The 17,479-nt window shown below is 47.0% G+C and overlaps 1 protein-coding gene and 1 long non-coding RNA gene across 4 annotated transcripts in view; one reads left to right on the top strand and one right to left on the bottom strand.

Annotated features, from left to right (window-relative positions):
• Positions 1-17,479, bottom strand: part of LOC115101919 (neural cell adhesion molecule L1-like) — a 76,076-nt gene that overhangs the window by 42,706 nt on the left and 15,891 nt on the right. Inside the window, exon 1 of one of the 3 annotated variants that reach the window (XM_065005517.1) lies at positions 15,531-15,717. The exons of the other annotated variants lie outside the window; for them this stretch is intronic. The gene's annotated coding sequence lies outside the window, so the exon portion shown is untranslated. Of the gene's footprint in view, positions 1-15,530; positions 15,718-17,479 lie in introns of those variants that run through there. 3 annotated transcript variants of the gene reach the window in all.
• LOC115102691 (uncharacterized) overlaps positions 15,307-17,479 on the top strand; it is a 35,993-nt gene continuing 33,820 nt past the window's right edge. The window contains exon 1 of the long non-coding RNA XR_003859475.2: positions 15,307-15,414. This is a non-coding gene — a long non-coding RNA (uncharacterized LOC115102691). The remainder of the gene's footprint in view (positions 15,415-17,479) is intronic.

Raw genomic sequence — 17,479 nt, forward strand, 5'->3', positions numbered from 1 at the left:
TATCTGAAATGGCGCCTCTCTGCTGTAAAAGCCAGTGATTAACATTATTAAGTAGCTGGCAGCTACAATCAGTGGAAGCCTGTTGGCCCTGCCAGCCTGTCAATGGGCTCTCTGGGTATTGAAGCAGTATTGACAGGACTGAAGCACGTTCAACTGCCCTCTTATCAAAGACAGGATGGATAGAGGAGGGAGAAAAGAGGGAGGGTGGGGCAGATTGGCATTTATTGCCATGAATCTTGCCCTGGAGGCAGCTCTGCAGAGTGGCCACTTGCTGGCACAGCCACAAAGTCAGATTTTAAACCTAACCCTAACCTTAACCAAACTACTAACCCTCATGCCTGACCATAACCGTAAAATTAAGACCAGAAAGGACACTTTTGTTTTCATGAATTTTTACGATATAGCAGCTGGCCCGTCTAGTTGAAATTGCTGTTCTGCCTCCAGGGCAAGATTCATGACAATAAACTTCAACCTGCAGGGCGGGAGGGGAACACAGGAGCCATTTGAGTCCATTCTGTGTATTACAGCAATAACACAGTCTACAATACAACAGCTCCCCCCCATCACTGAGTGTTTAATAGTTAGGATAACATTTGTGTTAGCTCCACAATATGAATCTATTCATGCAAAAGTTATTCCCCCTTATTCCCTCAAAAATGTGAACGCCCTTAATACAGCTGATTCCCGTACCTGACTGTACTTTGTTATAGTATTCCACTTTTGTGTATGTGATGTGTGTGCTCCTGTGTCTACACATTTGGGGTGTGTGTCTGTGTGTGTGTGTGTGTATATATGTGTGTGTGTATATGTGTGTGTGTTTGCAGGTCCTGTGTCCTGTCATGGCTTCTCTTTAAATATTTAACACCTCAAGCTGTGTGAAGATGTGTAGGGGGGAGGAAGGGAGGAGGGGATGAAATAAATGAATACCTGCCCCCCTTTACCCCTCCTTGCCTCAGGGTCTGTCTGTCTGGAAAAATCAAGAGAGCGAAAGAGACAGAGAGAAGGTACAAAGTGTGAAGAAGGGATTTAGAATCAGAGAGAAATGGAGTGAGAGGATTAGACGATGGAGAGAAAGACGGACAGTGAACAGGTTTCACTCACCAGGCAGTGAGAGCAGAGAGAGAGAGAGAGAGACAGAGCGATTAGGGGGGTCAACCGACAGGACAAAATAGGAGAGGAGGGTTACGGACTCGGAACATGTTGTGGATTGGGTAGAGGAAGAGAGGACAGAAGGAGGAGAGGGGGGGGGGGGGGTGACACGGGACCACATGGGATGGGGGCAACAGTAATTCAGGGACCCCCTGTAGAGTAAATTATTTATCACCTTCTCCTTCCTGTCGCGTCAATTTGCCACAAATTCACCCAAATTCATAATTCATACTCACCAGCGGCGTTCGGTTCTCCGTGTATTTGGTTTGGTCCCCAGACCCGGACCTGCACTGTACCTGCCTCCCGCTCTCTCCCAGTCTGTCTGGCAGGGGTACATTTGCCCCAAATTCATCCACATAAATAGTTCATATTCACCATATATTTTGTTTAGTGCTAGACCTGTACTGTACTTGCCACTCTCCTATCTCTTTCTCTCCCCCCCCTCTCTCCCTCTCTCCGGCAGGGTCATGTTTAATACATGAGACTGTTGCAGTGAGGCTACTCTCAGAGCTCTCCGCCTGGTGAAATAATACTTGTATCACCTCTCTACCCGTTTCTACTCCGTCTGTGGCATGGCAGAAATCATGGTTACTACTCCTCTGTCATGTCTTACTGTGTGTGTGTGTGTGTGTGTCACAGGAGGCTGCTGAGGGGAGGACGGCTCATAATAATGGCCTGAATGGAGCGAATGGAATGGTATCAAAACACATGGAAACCACGGAAACCATGCGTCCGATGTATTTGATTCTATTCCCCGTATTCCACTCCAGCCTTTACCATGAGCCTGTCCTCCCCAATTAAGGTGCCACCAACCTCCTGTGGTGTGTGTGTGTGTGGCACTAAAGAAAGATAACATTAAATGGATCAGATCTACTCCAAGGTTTTTCTATGAGGATTGTGGACCCAAATGGCACCCGATACCCTTTAACAGTGCACTACTTTTGGCCAGGGCCCATATGGCTCCGGTCAAAAGTAGTGCCCTATGTGCTCGGGAATAGGGTGCCATTTGGGACAGACCCGATCTGTTCTTCGGGTCGAGCACTATAGTAGAGCCCGTCAAAGAGAGAGGAGTGCCGATTTCCTTGACACCTTTTTTTATCAACCTCCCTCTCCTCTTCCTCTTCTACCACTATCAACCCTCCAGATACACGACACCAGGCTTGAAAGCTTTTTATTTTCACCCCCCCCTTTGCTTTCACAATACAATTCTCACCCCTCCATCCATCTCTCCATCCTCTGTCTACATTCAACACTCTGCTCTGACCCTTCCATCTCTCCATCCTCTGTCTACATTCAACACTCTGCTCTGACCCTTCCATCTCTCCATCCTCTGTCTACATTCAACACTCTGCTCTGACCCTTCCATCTCTCCATCCTCTGTCTACATTCAACACTCTGCTCTGACCCTTCCATCTCTCCATCCTCTGTCTACATTCAACACTCTGCTCTGACCCTTCCATCTCTCCATCCTCTGTCTACATTCAACACTCTGCTCTGACCCTTCCATCTCTCCATCCTCTGTCTACATTCAACACTCTGCTCTGACCCTTCCATCTCTCCATCCTCTGTCTACATTCAACACTCTGCTCTGACCCTTCCATCTCTCCATCCTCTGTCTACATTCAACACTCTGCTCTGACCCTTCCATCTCTCCATCTCTCCATCCTCTGTCTACATTCAACACTCTGCTCTGACCCTTCCATCTCTCCATCTCTCCAATACACTCCTCTGACCAAATTGCCTCGGACAAAACGGATTCCTTCAATATCATCCAACTTTATTGGAAAGGGGGTTTCTTTACGACATGAAGGACCGACTCCAAAATCTCTTTAATATGCCTGTGCTTTCCTCTGCATTTAAAAGGCCATATCTAACACATGGCTGAAGAAACTGCAGGGGTGACAGTTACATGTAAATGAAAGGTTACAAGAAAAAAAGAACACAGTCTAAACGACACATAGAGAAGTGACCAACAGTTTGTGTAGATAAATAACACGGTTAGAAGCTCAACACACATTCAGTTGGCATTCCAGTTCCTGCTGTTGGATGTCATACAGTGTGATTATATACACACTCTCTCTCCTCTAACTATCTCCCTCCCCCCTCTCTCATTTTCCCAATCCCTCTCTCCCCTCTAAAAGCCTGTACCCCCCCACCCCCACCCCCTCTTGCTTGTCAGGGTTAAGGGCTAATACAGGAGTGACAAAAAAGCTGGAGAAAATAAAGGTTGTCAGGTGGGACCCACTTCAGCCCACTCCACCCACTCCTTCCATGTTGTCATGACAACGGGGTCTGTCTCCACATAGCAACAGCATCCCCCCCCTCTCCTGACTACACATAGAAATTCAGTTATTCATACACACGTACGGACAACCAACGTGCTCCCTCCCGGTTAGCAGTTATCACTCATAGTCACATGTAAATGCAAGCAGACAAAGTCTAACACACACACACACACACTCTTTCAGTCTATTTTACCTCTCCCCAACTCGCTCCCAGACTTTTTATTTCGTTCTCTCTCTCGCCGTCTCTCACCCTCCGTCCTATAGTCTATATACTGTCTGTCTTTACTGCAGAACAGGGGGAGCTACTGCCGGCTGGTTTGTTTACTTATTGATGTTTCCCCCCCTGTTTACTTATTGATGTTTTCCCCCCTCAAGACAATATAAGGGGAGCAGCGGAATGGAGAGAATAAAAGAAGGGATGAATAATTCAAGTGAAGGAGTGGACTCATTAAGAGAACAGTGGGCTTCAGAAAGGAGGAGAGGAGAGGAGGATGAAAGGAGGGTGGAGGAGAGAGGAAAGGAGAAGGGTAGAGGAGAGTGGGGCTGTACATGTGGACGGGGTGGACAAGGAGAGGGGATACATGTTGAGCACGGCCTGATGGGAGAGAAGAAGAAAGGAAAGGAACAAGGGAAGAAAGAAAATAGAAAGAAAGAAGAAAAAAAAGCCCATCCTGAAACGAGTCAATTAATCAAACAACCAAGAAATGTTGAAATATAATAAATAAAAATCCTAAATAAAATCACGTTTCAAAAGTCATCAGATTGCATAAAAGACCTGGGTTGAGTGTCTGTCATGTTCCCTCCGTGCATATTTATGTATTAGCAAGTGTATCATGTCTCTCTGTGTCTTCATGTCTTCGTGTGTCTCTCTTCATCAGTGTACACGGAGTGGACAAAACATTAAGAACACCTTCCTAATATTGAGTCACACTCCCCCTTTGTTCTCAACTAGCCTACCTGGTTAAATAAAGGTGAAATACATTTTATTTTATTTTATTAAATCGTTGCGGCATGGACTCTACAAGGTGTCGAAAGAGTTCCACAGGGATGCTGGCCCATGTTGACTTCCCACAGTTGTGTCAAGTTGTCTGCTAGATGGTGGACCATTCTTGATACACACAGAAAACTGTGGAGCGTGAAAATCCCAGCAGCATTGCAGTTGTTGACACTCAAACAGGTGAGCCTGGCACCTGCTACCATACCAGGTTCAAAGGCACTTCAAATATTTTGTCTTGCCCATTCCCCCTCTGAATGGCACACATACACAATCCATGTCCCAATTGTCTCAAGGCTCCAAAATCCATCTTTAAACTACCCCCCCCCCCCCCTCCCCCCGTTCATCTACACCGTCTGAAGTGGATTTAACAAGTGACATCAATAAGGGATCATAGCTTTCCCCTGTATTCACCTGGCCAGCCGGTGTCGTGGATGTTTTGTACACTCGATGTATGTGTTACAGTGTGTCGCGTGACTTAATCCCGAGACGTGTCTCTGTGTAGGCCTGGTGCGTATCAGCAGATCAGCTATCAATGTGTCAGTCAGCCAGTCACCAGATCAGACGATCCTCTGGTCAGATACTGGAGAGTCCTATAGATGGACACCGGCATCCTTCGCTCTCTGGTAGCCCTGTTAGTCGTGCACTTTGGCTCAAATGGACTGGAAGGTATTAGTAAGATGACCGGTCTGGGCTCTAGAGGGAGAGTTGATCACGCGACAGGCCAAAAGATGACATTTTGCCGGTAGTCGGAAGGATGAGGCGGTTAGAATAAGATCGTCAGTGATCGCCGAGGTTGCTATAACGTAGATCCGGAAACAGATTCAGTCACTAAGAAGGACTGTGTGTGTGTGTGTGTGGGGGGGGGAGACAGACAAATTGTTGTGCTTATAAAAACTGGGGAAGAGCTTAATAAACATGCATGGAAATACTGTGATTAAAATGCATGGGATGTGGAGGCAAAATGAAAAGCTGTCAAGGCATGGAACAAACCAGCCATTTCCAGCCGGTGGGTCTCGTTAGTGTCATCATCAGAGAGACACTCTGCCTGCGTCGCAAATGGCACCATATCCCATAAATAGTGCACTTCTTTTTTGACTAGCGCCCTACGGGCCCGGGTTAAGGGTAGCACCCCTGTGTAGGAAATAGGGTGCCATTTGGGATGTACACGCTGCCTTAGGACACGCTCCCTAATTGCAGACTGACACACCCTAGCTGCCATGGAGATGAGGCACAACACACACACGCGCGCACACACACGCGCAGGTGCGCGCACACACTCTGCAAAACATGAATCCAGCAAGCACATCCAGACTAAATGGCTGCTCACATGATCGTACCGGGAAACTAATCTACATGACCTGCACAACGAATGGGATAAATACAACGAGCCAAGTAGACTAGTACAGGACATACACAGTATTAAATAGGGAATATGTAAAGCTCCATACAACAGAGATAGTATGGCCCATAATAAGGTGTAGAGATGCATTATGTACTGTGGAGGCCAATAACGAGCGGTGGAGACAGGCCATTAATATGTACAGTCATAGGCCAGGAGGTACAGTACAGAGAGGTGGTGGCATACAGAACATCCAACCCATCCAGTAGCCAATAACAAGCCGTAATGAGACCTACAGATAGGTCAGGACCGAGGTGGGTGGCACACTGAACAAAACAGGCCTCATCCTAATGCCTGGGCCTTTGTCAACATTAGCCTGGGTAAATAGGAGCAATCATGACATTATGAAATTAAGCAGAAAACCCATTACCAGTGACCTTCTCTCTCTCTCTCTCTCTCTCTCTCTCTCTCATATCCATCCATCTCTCTCTCATCTCATCCACCCTCTACTCTCTTCCTGCCTCTCCATACCTCCCCCTCTCATCTCATATCCATCTCTCTCTCTCATCTCATCCACCCTCTACTCTCTTTCTGCCTCTCCATACCTCCCCCTCTCTCTCTCTCATCTCATCCACCCTCTACTCTCTTCCTGCCTCTCCATACCTCCCCATCTCTCTCTCTCATATCCATCTCTCTCTCTCATCTCATCCACCCTCTACTCTCTTTCTGCCTCTCCATACCTCCCCATCTCTCTCTCTCATATCCATCTCTCTCTCTCATCTCATCCACCCTCTACTCTCTTTCTGCCTCTCCATACCTCCCCCTCTCTCTCTCTCTCATCTCATCCACCCTCTACTCTCTTCCTGCCTCTCCATACCTCCCCCTCTCTCTCTCATCTCATCCACCCTCTACTCTCTTCTTGCCTCTCCATACCTCCCCCTCTCTCTCTCTCATCTCATCCACCCTCTACTCTCTTCCTGCCTCTCCATACCCCCCTCTCTCTCTCATCTCATCCACCCTCTACTCTCTTCCTGCCTCTCCATACCTCCCCCTCTCTCGCTCTCATCTCATCTACCCTCTACTCTATTTCTGCCCCTCCATACCTTCCCTCTCTCTCTCTCATCTCATCCACCCTCTACTCTCTTCCTGCCTCTCCATACCTCCCCCTCTCATCTCATCCACCCTCTACTCTCTTCATGCCTCTCCATACCTCCCCCTCTCTCATCTCATCCACCCTCTACTCTCTTCCTGCCTCTCCATACCTCCCCCTCTCTTCCTCCCCGGGTCGGAGCAAACAACCTAGTTGTTTGTCTGGTTCAGATGGTAACTATGACCTTCAATTCTGTTCTTGATTCCGTTCTTTAAAAACACACACACACACCCATTGTATGCTGACACACAGGGTTGGGGGGGTGATCCCTGTGTGTCTCTGTCCAATCCCTCCGTCTCTCAGAGTGAGAGAACATGAAGAGATTGGAGGACCCACGAGAGGAGAGAAAAGGCTATGGGAGGAGAAGAACGAGGGAGGAGAGGATAGAGGAGAAGAGCTAGGGAGGAGAGGACAGAGGAGAAGAGCGAGGGAGGAGAGGAGAGGACAGAAGGAGAAGAGCGAGGGAGGAGAGGACAGAAGGAGAAGAGTGAAGGAGGAGAGGAGGAGAGGAGGGAGGGTTGCGAGGAGAGGAGGAGAAGAGGGAGGGTTGAGAGGAGAGGAGGAGACGAGGGAGGGTTGAGAGGAGAGAGGTAGAAGAGGGAGGGTTGAGAGAGGAGAGAGGTAGAAGAGGGAGGGCTGAGAGGACGGAAGGAGAAGAGGGAGGGAGGAGAGGAGGAGAAGAGGGAGGGTTGCGAGGAGAGGAGGAGAAGAGGGAGGGTTGAGAGGAGAGAGGTAGAAGAGGGAGGGTTGAGAGGAGAGAGGTAGAAGAGGGAGGGTTGAGAGGAGAGGAGGAGAAGAGGGAGGGTTGAGAGGAGAGAGGTAGAAGAGGGAGGGTTGAGAGGAGAGAGGTAGAAGCGGGAGGGTTGAGAGGAGAGAGGTAGAAGAGGGAGGGCTGAGAGGACAGAAGGAGAAGAGTGAAGGAGGAGAGGAGGAGAAGAGGGAGGGTTGCGAGGAGAGGAGGAGAAGAGGGAGGGTTGCGAGGAGAGGAGGAGAAGAGGGAGGGTTGAGAGGAGAGAGGTAGAAGAGGGAGGGTTGAGAGGAGAGAGGTAGAAGAGGGAGGGTTGAGAGGAGAGAGGTAGAAGAGGGAGGGCTGAGAGGACTGAAGGAGAAGAGGGAGGGTTGAGAGGAGAGAGTTAGAAGAGGGAGGGTTGAGAGGAGAGGAGGAGAAGAGGGAGGGTTGAGAGGAGAGGAGGAGAAGAGGGAGGGTTGAGAGGAGAGGAGGAGAAGAGGGGAGGGTTGCGAGGAGAGGAGGAGAAGAGGGAGGGTTGCGAGGAGAGGAGGAGAAGAGGGAGGGTTGAGAGGAGAGGAGGAGAAGAGGGAGGGTTGAGAGGAGAGAGGTAGAAGAGGGAGGGTTGAGAGGAGAGAGGTAGAAGAGGGAGGGCTGAGAGGACGGAAGGAGAAGAGGGAGGGAGGAGAGGACAGAAGGAGAAGAGTGAAGGAGGAGAAGAGGGAGGGTTGCGAGGAGAGGAGGAGAAGAGGGAGGGTTGAGAGGAGAGAGGTAGAAGAGGGAGGGTTGAGAGGAGAGAGGTAGAAGAGGGAGGGCTGAGAGGATGGAAGGAGAAGAGGGAGGGAGGAGAGTTGGAGAAGAGGGAGGGTTGAGAGGAGAGAGGTAGAAGAGGGAGGGCTGGGAGGAGAAAGGTAGAAGAGGGAGGGCTGAGAGGAGAAAGGTAGAAGAGGGAGGGCTGAGAGGAGGAGCTAAAGGTAGACTCAGTAGACAGAGTGTCTGTCAGAGTAGGCCAGGGAGAATAGCTGACATCGGCTTCACCGTATCTCACAGCGTTAGTACTAACATCAGCCGGACAGACAGCACAACAGTGGGAGAGAAGGAACAACACTAAAACCTACCAACTAGACACCGAAACCATAAATAACACTGTCATTTACACCCCCATAACAACAGCCAAATGAAACAGCAGCACTCAAGGTAACCTGGCTTGGCCTATTGGCATATTCACTAACACCGGTACGGCAGAAGCACATTGAAGAACAGCCATAAGGATAACACTATGTCATTGTAATGATGCATCTATTAAGACACCTAAAGCTGAGCTCTTGCATAGCATGACATGAATGCGTTATAGACATGCTATGGATATATTTCATTACCCTTTAATAATGTGGTTTGGACCTGTGATGATACGGTCATGAAATGCTTATAGGTGTGTAATGAATAGATGCGTCGCGGATATATAGTCAAGGTAAATTGTTACCACACTCACACAGAATGCCATGGAAAACCTTAAAGACCCGAAGAACAGGAGCTGGAAGAGCAGTATAACCAACATCACCACGAGATTAAGGACCCGTTCCCTTTATTGATCTCATTTAGCTGAGAATTGGGGCTACAGCAATGAGCAGTGAGAACAGGCCGTGAGAACAACCGGCATTGTATGGTGTGAGTGTGTGTATGTGTAGGTTGCATGGTGTGTGTGTGTGTGTCCCCAGGGTTGGGTGATAAGTGGCCCGTGGCGTGGAACGGAACACACAGCTGCCACTGCCACCACCTGGTGTGACACGCAAGGCGCACGCACACACACACACACACACTTGTTTCCACAGGGACCACCGTCAAGCCAGACACGCCCCGAGGAGAGGACTAGGCCGTGTGACGGATGATGTCACCCCTTAAGACTGTGACCTGTAGCCTTTAACCCCTACACACAACAGGTCAGCCATCTGAGACTCTCTGAGGCACCAAGGTCACGTAAGGCCGCCCAGCGGCCCCGTAATCACATCACTCATATAGAGGCAGGCCAACTATCAGCAGAAACACTGGGGTGATGGGAGGGGGTTTTGTTTTCTCGAGGAATATCTGCAGGATTCTCTTGCAAATGATATCTAATCCCAGTGGGACTAAACCTTATAGTATAAAGGTTAAACAGAAAAATAATTGGATGTAATCATGCATTTTGATCTTTTTTTTCCCTTACCTTTAGAGAGTTAGACATTTTGGGGGAGAATTTATTCCGTGTGAATGTTTTGTTGTTGTTGCTCTACTTCACACAGCTCATTGTCAAGCATACGCTTCCCCTCCAGCTTAACTCTTGGGCGTTCGTACGCTGGTAACATTTGCAAGGTCTAGCTAGATTAGACTTAATCGCAGTCAATTCCCCCTCAACCACCACATGGAAATGAGCTGTAGGCAGGACAAGGTCAGGAGGAGGAGAGCTTTTCTACAACATTTGCATGGAGGCTCAGTGGCCAAACTACCAGGAAAATGACATGCACGGACAGGCACGCACGGACACGCATGCTGTGCGGCGCGTGGGCTTGTGTCACGCCCTGACCTGAGAGAGCCTTTTCATGTCTCTATTTTGGTTTGGGTGAGCATTCTATGTCTTGTTTTCTATGTTTCTTTATTTCTATATTTTGGCCGGGTATGGTTCTCAATCAGGGACAGCTGTCTATCGTTGTCTCTGATTGGGAATCATACTTGGGTAGCGCTTTTTCCCCTCCTTCAGTGTGGGTAGTTATCTTTGTTAGTGGCACTATAGCTTTGTTAAGCTTCAGGGTCGTGCCTTTGTTTTGTTGGCAACATTTTATATCAATAAAAGAAAATGTACGCTCACCACGCTGCACCTTGGTCCACTTCTTTCGACGGCCATGACAGCATGCCTGTCTATCTGACACATACGCATACTCGCGCGCACAGACGTATGCAGGCACACACAGGAGACGATGCAACATAAATGATTGCATGATCACATGATTGCAATCCCTGTTTAAATACCTTGATAAATTGAGACACAAAATGGAAGTGATACTTATCAGGGCAGATTCATAGGACCAGAAAATCTTAAACTACAATTGAAAATGACACGTATTACAGTAGTTCCAGAAAAACTATTACCCTACATAATATGACCATTTCAAAGAACAAATCCCCATCCTGTCTTTATAATCTCTAGAATGACATTAGCTAAAGTAATCCCAGAAAATGTACAACCACATCACATTAAGCCAATAAACCCTTTCCCATCATCCTACCTTTCAAAGGGTCTAGAATCGCATTTTTTTGTAGTTGCAGTCAGAAAACCTACAACCATATTCCATATTACATTACATTACATTTAAGTCATTTAGCAGACGCTCTTATACTTCCAGAAATCACATTAGACCAATAAACCCAATAGGAGGATATCTAGAAAAGCTGCTCTGGCTTGACTTTCATCATCACCACATAGTGATGAACCAGATCAGACAGACAGTACTTGTCCTCTGCTAGCCCCACTGACTTTGTTCAAAGTTGCACGAGCAGCACTTAGTGCCTCTGATCTAATCACACAGACACGCCTGGTGGGAATAGAGAGGAATGGAGGAGAGGGAATTGAGGAAGAGAGGAGATATCCCTACATTTACAGGTGTAGAAATCCGGATCAAATTAAGATCCTACGGCAGGGAATTTAATCCTGCGGCAAGAGGAAATATTCATTATTATGTGGATTATAATTCATTACGGGTTTTGTTTTGTAGGGTTTGATCTTTTTTTTTTCCTGAAGGGAAATTAAGTCTGAAATTTCAAAGTGGAAATTTCAAACTTCAGTTACAACTACACGACACCTTTGACATTTCCTTCAACAGGGCAATCAAATTCAGATCCTACATCTGTTCGGGCAGTCTACTGAGAGAAAGGCAGAGGGACGATGGGAGGGAGGGAGAGAGATGGGTGGAAAGCACAATGTGTGCGAGCGTATTCCGTGCTTGTGTGTGTGTGTGACAGCTCAGAGGAGAACGCCCCACCAGAACTATTGCCTCTGCTCTCATTCATCTTCATCTGCACCACAGAATATTACACTAAAGTCTCCCGAGTGGCACAGTGGTCTAAGGCACTGCATCACAGTGCTAGCTGTGCCACTAGAGATTCTGGGTTTCGAGTCCAGGCTCTGCTAGCCGCAACCGAGAGACCCATGGGACGGCGCACAATTGGCCCAGCGTCGTCCGGGTTAGGGGAGGGTTTGGCCGGCAGGGATGTCCCTGTCCCATCGCGCACTAGCGACTCCTGTGGCGGGCTGGGCGCGGTGCACGCTGACATGGTCGCCAGGTGTACGGTGTTTCCTCTGACACATTGGTGCGGCTGGCTTCCAGGTTAGGTGGGCATTGTGTCAAGAAGCAGTGCGGGCTTGGTTGGGTTGTGTTTCAGAGGACCCACGTCTCTCGACTTTCGCCTCTCCTGAGTCCGTACGGGAGTTGTAGCGATGAGACAAGACTGTAACTACCAATTGGACACGACAAAATTGGGGAGAAAACAGGGGTAAAAAATATATAAATATATATATATATATATATAGTTGAATTCGGAAGTTTACGTACACCTTAGCCAAATACATTTAAACTCAGTTTTTTACAATTCTTGACATTCAATCCCAGTAAAAAATTCCCTGTTTTAGGTCAGTTAGAATCACCACTTTATTTTAAGAATGTGAAATGTCAGAATAATAGTAAAGCGAATTATTTATTATTTCTTTCATCACATTCCCAGTGGGTCAGAAGTTTACATACACTCAATTAGTATTTGGTAGCATTGCCTTTAAAGTGTTTAACTTGGGTCAAACGTTTCAGGTAGCCTTCCACAAGCTTCCCACAATAAGTTGGGTGAATTTTGGCCCATTCCTCCTGACAGAGCTGATGTAACTGAGTCAGGTTTGTAGGCCTCCTTGCTCGCACACACTTTTCAGTTCTGCCCACAAATTTTCTATGGGATTGAGGTCAGGGCTTTGTGATGGCCACTCCAATACCTTGACTTTGTTGTCCTTAAGCCATTTTGCCACAACTTTGGAAGTACGCTTGGGGTCATTGTCCATTTGGAAGACCCATTTGGAACCAAGCTTTAACTTCCTGACTGATGTCTTGAGATGTTGCTTCAATATATCCACATAATTGTCCTGCCTCATGATGCCATTCATTTTGTGAAGTGCACCAGTCCCTCCTGCAGCAAAGCACCCACACAACATGCTGCTGCCACCCCCGTGCTGCACAGTTGGGATGGTGTTCTTTGGCTTGCAAGCCTCCCCCTTTTTCCTCCAAACATCACGATGGCCATTATGGCCAAAAATTCAATTTCTTTTTCATCAGACCAGAGGACATTTCTACAAAAAGTACGATCTTCACCGCCATGTGCAGTTGCAAACCGTAGTCTTGCTTTTTTATTGCGGTTTTGGAGCAGTGGCTTCTTCCTTGCTGAGCGGCCTTTCAGGTTATGTCCATAAGGGACTCGTTTTACTGTGGATATAGATACTTTTGTACCCATTTCCTCCAGCATCTTCATAAGGTCCTTTGCTGTTCTGGGATTGATTTGCACTTTTCGCACCAAAATACGTCAATTTCTAGGAGACAGAACGCGTCTCCTTCCTGAGCGGTATGACGGCTGCATGGTCCCATTGTGTTTATACTTGCAAACTATTGTTTGTACAGATGAACGTGGTACATTCAGTCCTTTGGAAATTGCTCCCAAGGATGAACCAGGCTTGTGGAGGTCTACAAAAAACAATTCTGAGGTCTTGGCTGATATCTTTAGATTTTCCCATGATGTCAAGCAAAGAGGCACTGAGTTTGAAGGTAGGCCTTGAAAAACATCCACAGGTACACCTCCAATTGACTCAAATGATGTCAATTAGCCTATCAGAAGCTTCTAAAGCCATGACATCATTTCCAAGCTGTTTAAAGGCAAAGTCATAGTGTATGTAAACTTCTGACCCAGTGGAATTGTGATGCAAAAAGTGAAATAATCTGTCTGTAAACAATTGTTGGAAAAAATGACTTGTGTCATGCCCATAGTTTGTTAACAAGAAATTTGTGGTTGAAAAACGAGTTTTAATGACTCCAACCTAAGTGTACTGTATGTAAACGTCCGACATCAGCTGCATATATCAATATAACAATATCAGATTGCCTATGTTTTTTTCCCAGCACAAAATACAACCCCCCACATGCGCGCAAACACACACGCCACTAAACCAACATTAGATCATATGGTGTGAGATATTGTCTGACAACTGAAGTTGGTTTAAGGGGATTTGCCTGCCATTCAAATGCTTTTCAGAGAGAATAAAAGAGGAGGCAGGTAGTTTGCATGGCGGTGAACTGAACGAGCTAGGCTGCAGGGCTAGGATCAGGATGATGCTGTTAACCGGCTGGTAAGCATGGGAGTGTGTGTTGACTTAAAGGGCTGGTGGAGATCTGTAGTGCACCATCACATGATTCATTCTGTTTGTTTTAGTGTGTGTGTGTGTGTGTGTGTGCAACTGTCAGTGTTCATTTCTGCACGGTGTACCAATGCAAGGAATCAATACCGCCCTCCCCTTTTCTCACCCCGTCATCACCATGGCAACCCCTTGACTCAAGCCACAGCATGCAGCAATATTTCACCCCCCCCCATCCATCCCCCACTCCGAATCTCTCTCCGTTAACTCCCTCTCGTTCATCTCGCTCTACTTCTTCTTTCTACCTTCATCTCTCATCTCCTCCATCTCCCTCACTCTTCATCTCCGTCTCCTCTCTAATATCGGTCTTCATGTTATCTGGAGTTGAGAGATCTTTTTCTCATATCTGACATTTTGCCCCATCTGCTGTATATCTCCTATTTGCTCTCTGTCGCTCTCTCAGCATAATTTCCCCCTCTCACTCACTCCCTCCCTCCCTCCCTCACTGCAAAGCTCGCTCACTCCTTGCTTCAGCTCCCTACAGCGAGTCACTCCCTCTCTCCTTCTCTACGCCCCTCCCCCCAACTCTCTCCCCCTTCCTCCATCTCTTCTTGTCTATCGGGCCCGTGGAACAGCATGTGGTATTCTACGGTACATTACATCTTCATTAAAGACCAGAGAACAGCCGATTCAGAGCTTTAATCACAGGTAACATCATATTAACCCCAACCATCCACCCCTATCAAGCTTTTCTCACACCATCCATCCAGGCAATTACAGACAATTCATTTCCACAGCACATTTGTGATCGGAATTTTAACAACCACATGGTTAAATCTAACACTTTCTTTGAAATGATATGTGACCATTTCAAATAGTGTTAAACTAGAATTCTTCAGTGTTGATAAACTAACACCCCCGGAGTGTTGGGTCCCTAACACCGTGGGTGTTGCAAATTGACATAAATTAACACTTTATTAGAGCTGATGCTGTAACACTTTCTCAGCGTTAGGGAATAACATATGTAGTGTTAGCATTTATTAGGGTATAAAACCTTATTTGCATATTTCCCAGGGTGCCTTTCGAGTGAATGTTAGAGTAGCCCGTCCATGACTGTGTTTGTAAGTGACAGAGACGGAGGCTGCGTTTCAGACACACCCTCGCCTTATGCCCTTGGGGGAATCCCCGCAACCATCTTTGTCGTTGGTCCAAATGATTAGCCAAGCAAGGGAACGTGAGTCCGTGTGTCCCTCAGCCCCTCGTTTTTTGATTGAGTCTGCGAGTGTACAGTTATGTTCACTCCGGTCAGCTAAGACTTTAAACCAACATTAATATGGGGAAGTCAACATACAAGTGTAAGTACAAACTAATGTAAATCATTTAGAAATTGTGCTACTAATTACGTTTTGTTTGTTTAGTTTTTGTTAACATAACTTTCCCTGACACTTATACATTGTAATTTTTGATTTACCTGATATAAGTAGGATGGCTAACATTCGGTGTCTGCGGATGCGTTGTCTTCTAGCCAAGATATGAAATGCAATCATAATTGACTGCAGTGTGGATAAAGGCACGCGCGACAGTTCCGCGATGACTGAAAACACAACTGTGGTATGAACCAATGAGACATTTCCGGGCAAGAGCGGGTACATTTAAAATGAAATCATTCTTCCCTCGCCCCCTCACCCTGCAAGTGTCAACTCGTCAGGCGTCATGATACGTCATCAGAAGTGTCCACTTAATTTGAGGGCTGAGGGGAGAGGGTGTGCCTTTTAAGTGTTTGGAATGCAGCCATGGCTGTTGCATTCATAAATGTTCCGTCTTGAAGCCTTCACCAATTGACTGCCGAAGTGAATGTTTTTGAATTAAAAAGCAAAACCTTCATGACCGTGCATTCTACATTTCATGAGGCCTTTAGTTATGATCTAGTCTTCCTCCAACATTGTGGTCTGAAAATCCTGGCTCGTGAGCCATATCAGACCTGCAAGTCACAATATGCTGGCTTGTGAAGTAATATTTACTATTGGAATCCGGCCATAACTTTTTATCACCCCACAATCTGCATCCAGAATAACTGATATGGTGAAGAACTCATCAAACAAGACCTAAACCATATCAACTGGAACAACCATTTCAGTATTGGGTGCAATAATCAATCAATCAAATGTATTTATAAAGCCCTTTTTACATCAGCAGATGTGACAAAGCGTAAGTGTGTATATCTATGCATGCGTGCGCGTAAGTGTGTATATCTATGCGGTAAGTGTGTATATCTATCGCGTAAGTGTGTATATCTATGCATGCACACGTAAGTGTGTATATCTATGCATTCTATGCATGCGCACGTAAGTGTGTATATCTATGCATGCGCGCGCATAAGTGTGTATATCTATGCATGCGCGCGCGTAAGTGTGTATATCTATGCATGCGCGCGCGTAAGTGTGTATATCTATGCATGCGCGCGCGTAAGTGTGTATATCTATGCATGCGCGCGCGTAAGTGTGTATATCTATGCATGCGCGCGCGTAAGTGTGTATATCTATGCATGCGCGCGCGTAAGTGTGTATATCTATGCATGCGCGCGCGTAAGTGTGTATATCTATGCATGCGCGCGCCTGTGTGTCGACACAACCTCCGCTCCAGCCTATAACTCCCATAATATCTGTTATCGTTATCATCATCAACAACAGTACATGATGAGCGCAGCAGCAAATTCAATCATTACCAATAGAGACCGCTGAGGGGAGTCTATTTGAGGCGAAGCAGTCTTGTCCTTTCCACAGTGTCCGTCCGAGTCCCGAGTGGCCCCCTATTCCCTTCATAGTGATGGGCTCTGGTCAAAAGTAGTGATTAAGGGGGCCATTTGGAACGCAGGCTTAGACCGGGCCCCTCAAAGACACTGTGTTATCTTCACACAGCAGCACTGCCTTGGTCCAGGGAGGACGGCGGGCAAATCCCTGTCCGCGTGTGTTCAAATCACCCCTCTGTTCACCTCCGTCACAACATTAGCTACAGCTCACATCACTGTTGTTGTGAGGATCAAGGACGTGACATTTCGCTTCTCTCACACCTATTTCAATAAAAGCCAGTCGGTAGAGCAGCCAGTGAAAGGCGGAAAACGGAATCAACAGACAAAACCTGTTCCACCATGTCCATCTGTCTGCAATTCTAGTTGTCCTGTGTGTGCGCTTGTGTGTGTGTGTGTGTGTCTTTTTTTACTTTAGACAGACAGTGAAGGGATCTGGATGGTATCTTTAGCCTGTCCCATGTGCATACAGTGAATGAGCAGAGTAGGGATTTCAGGCTCATTCTTTCAGCCGCTCTTATCATTTTCAGTGTGCGGTGTGTGGCTGCCTGGGCTAGTCTCTCTATCCCTCCTATCCTCATTGCCTCTCTCTCTCTCTCTCTCTCAGAATCACG

Source organism: Oncorhynchus nerka, linkage group LG20 (assembly GCF_034236695.1).
Source record: "Oncorhynchus nerka isolate Pitt River linkage group LG20, Oner_Uvic_2.0, whole genome shotgun sequence".
Classification (NCBI taxonomy): Eukaryota; Metazoa; Chordata; class Actinopteri; order Salmoniformes; family Salmonidae; genus Oncorhynchus; species Oncorhynchus nerka.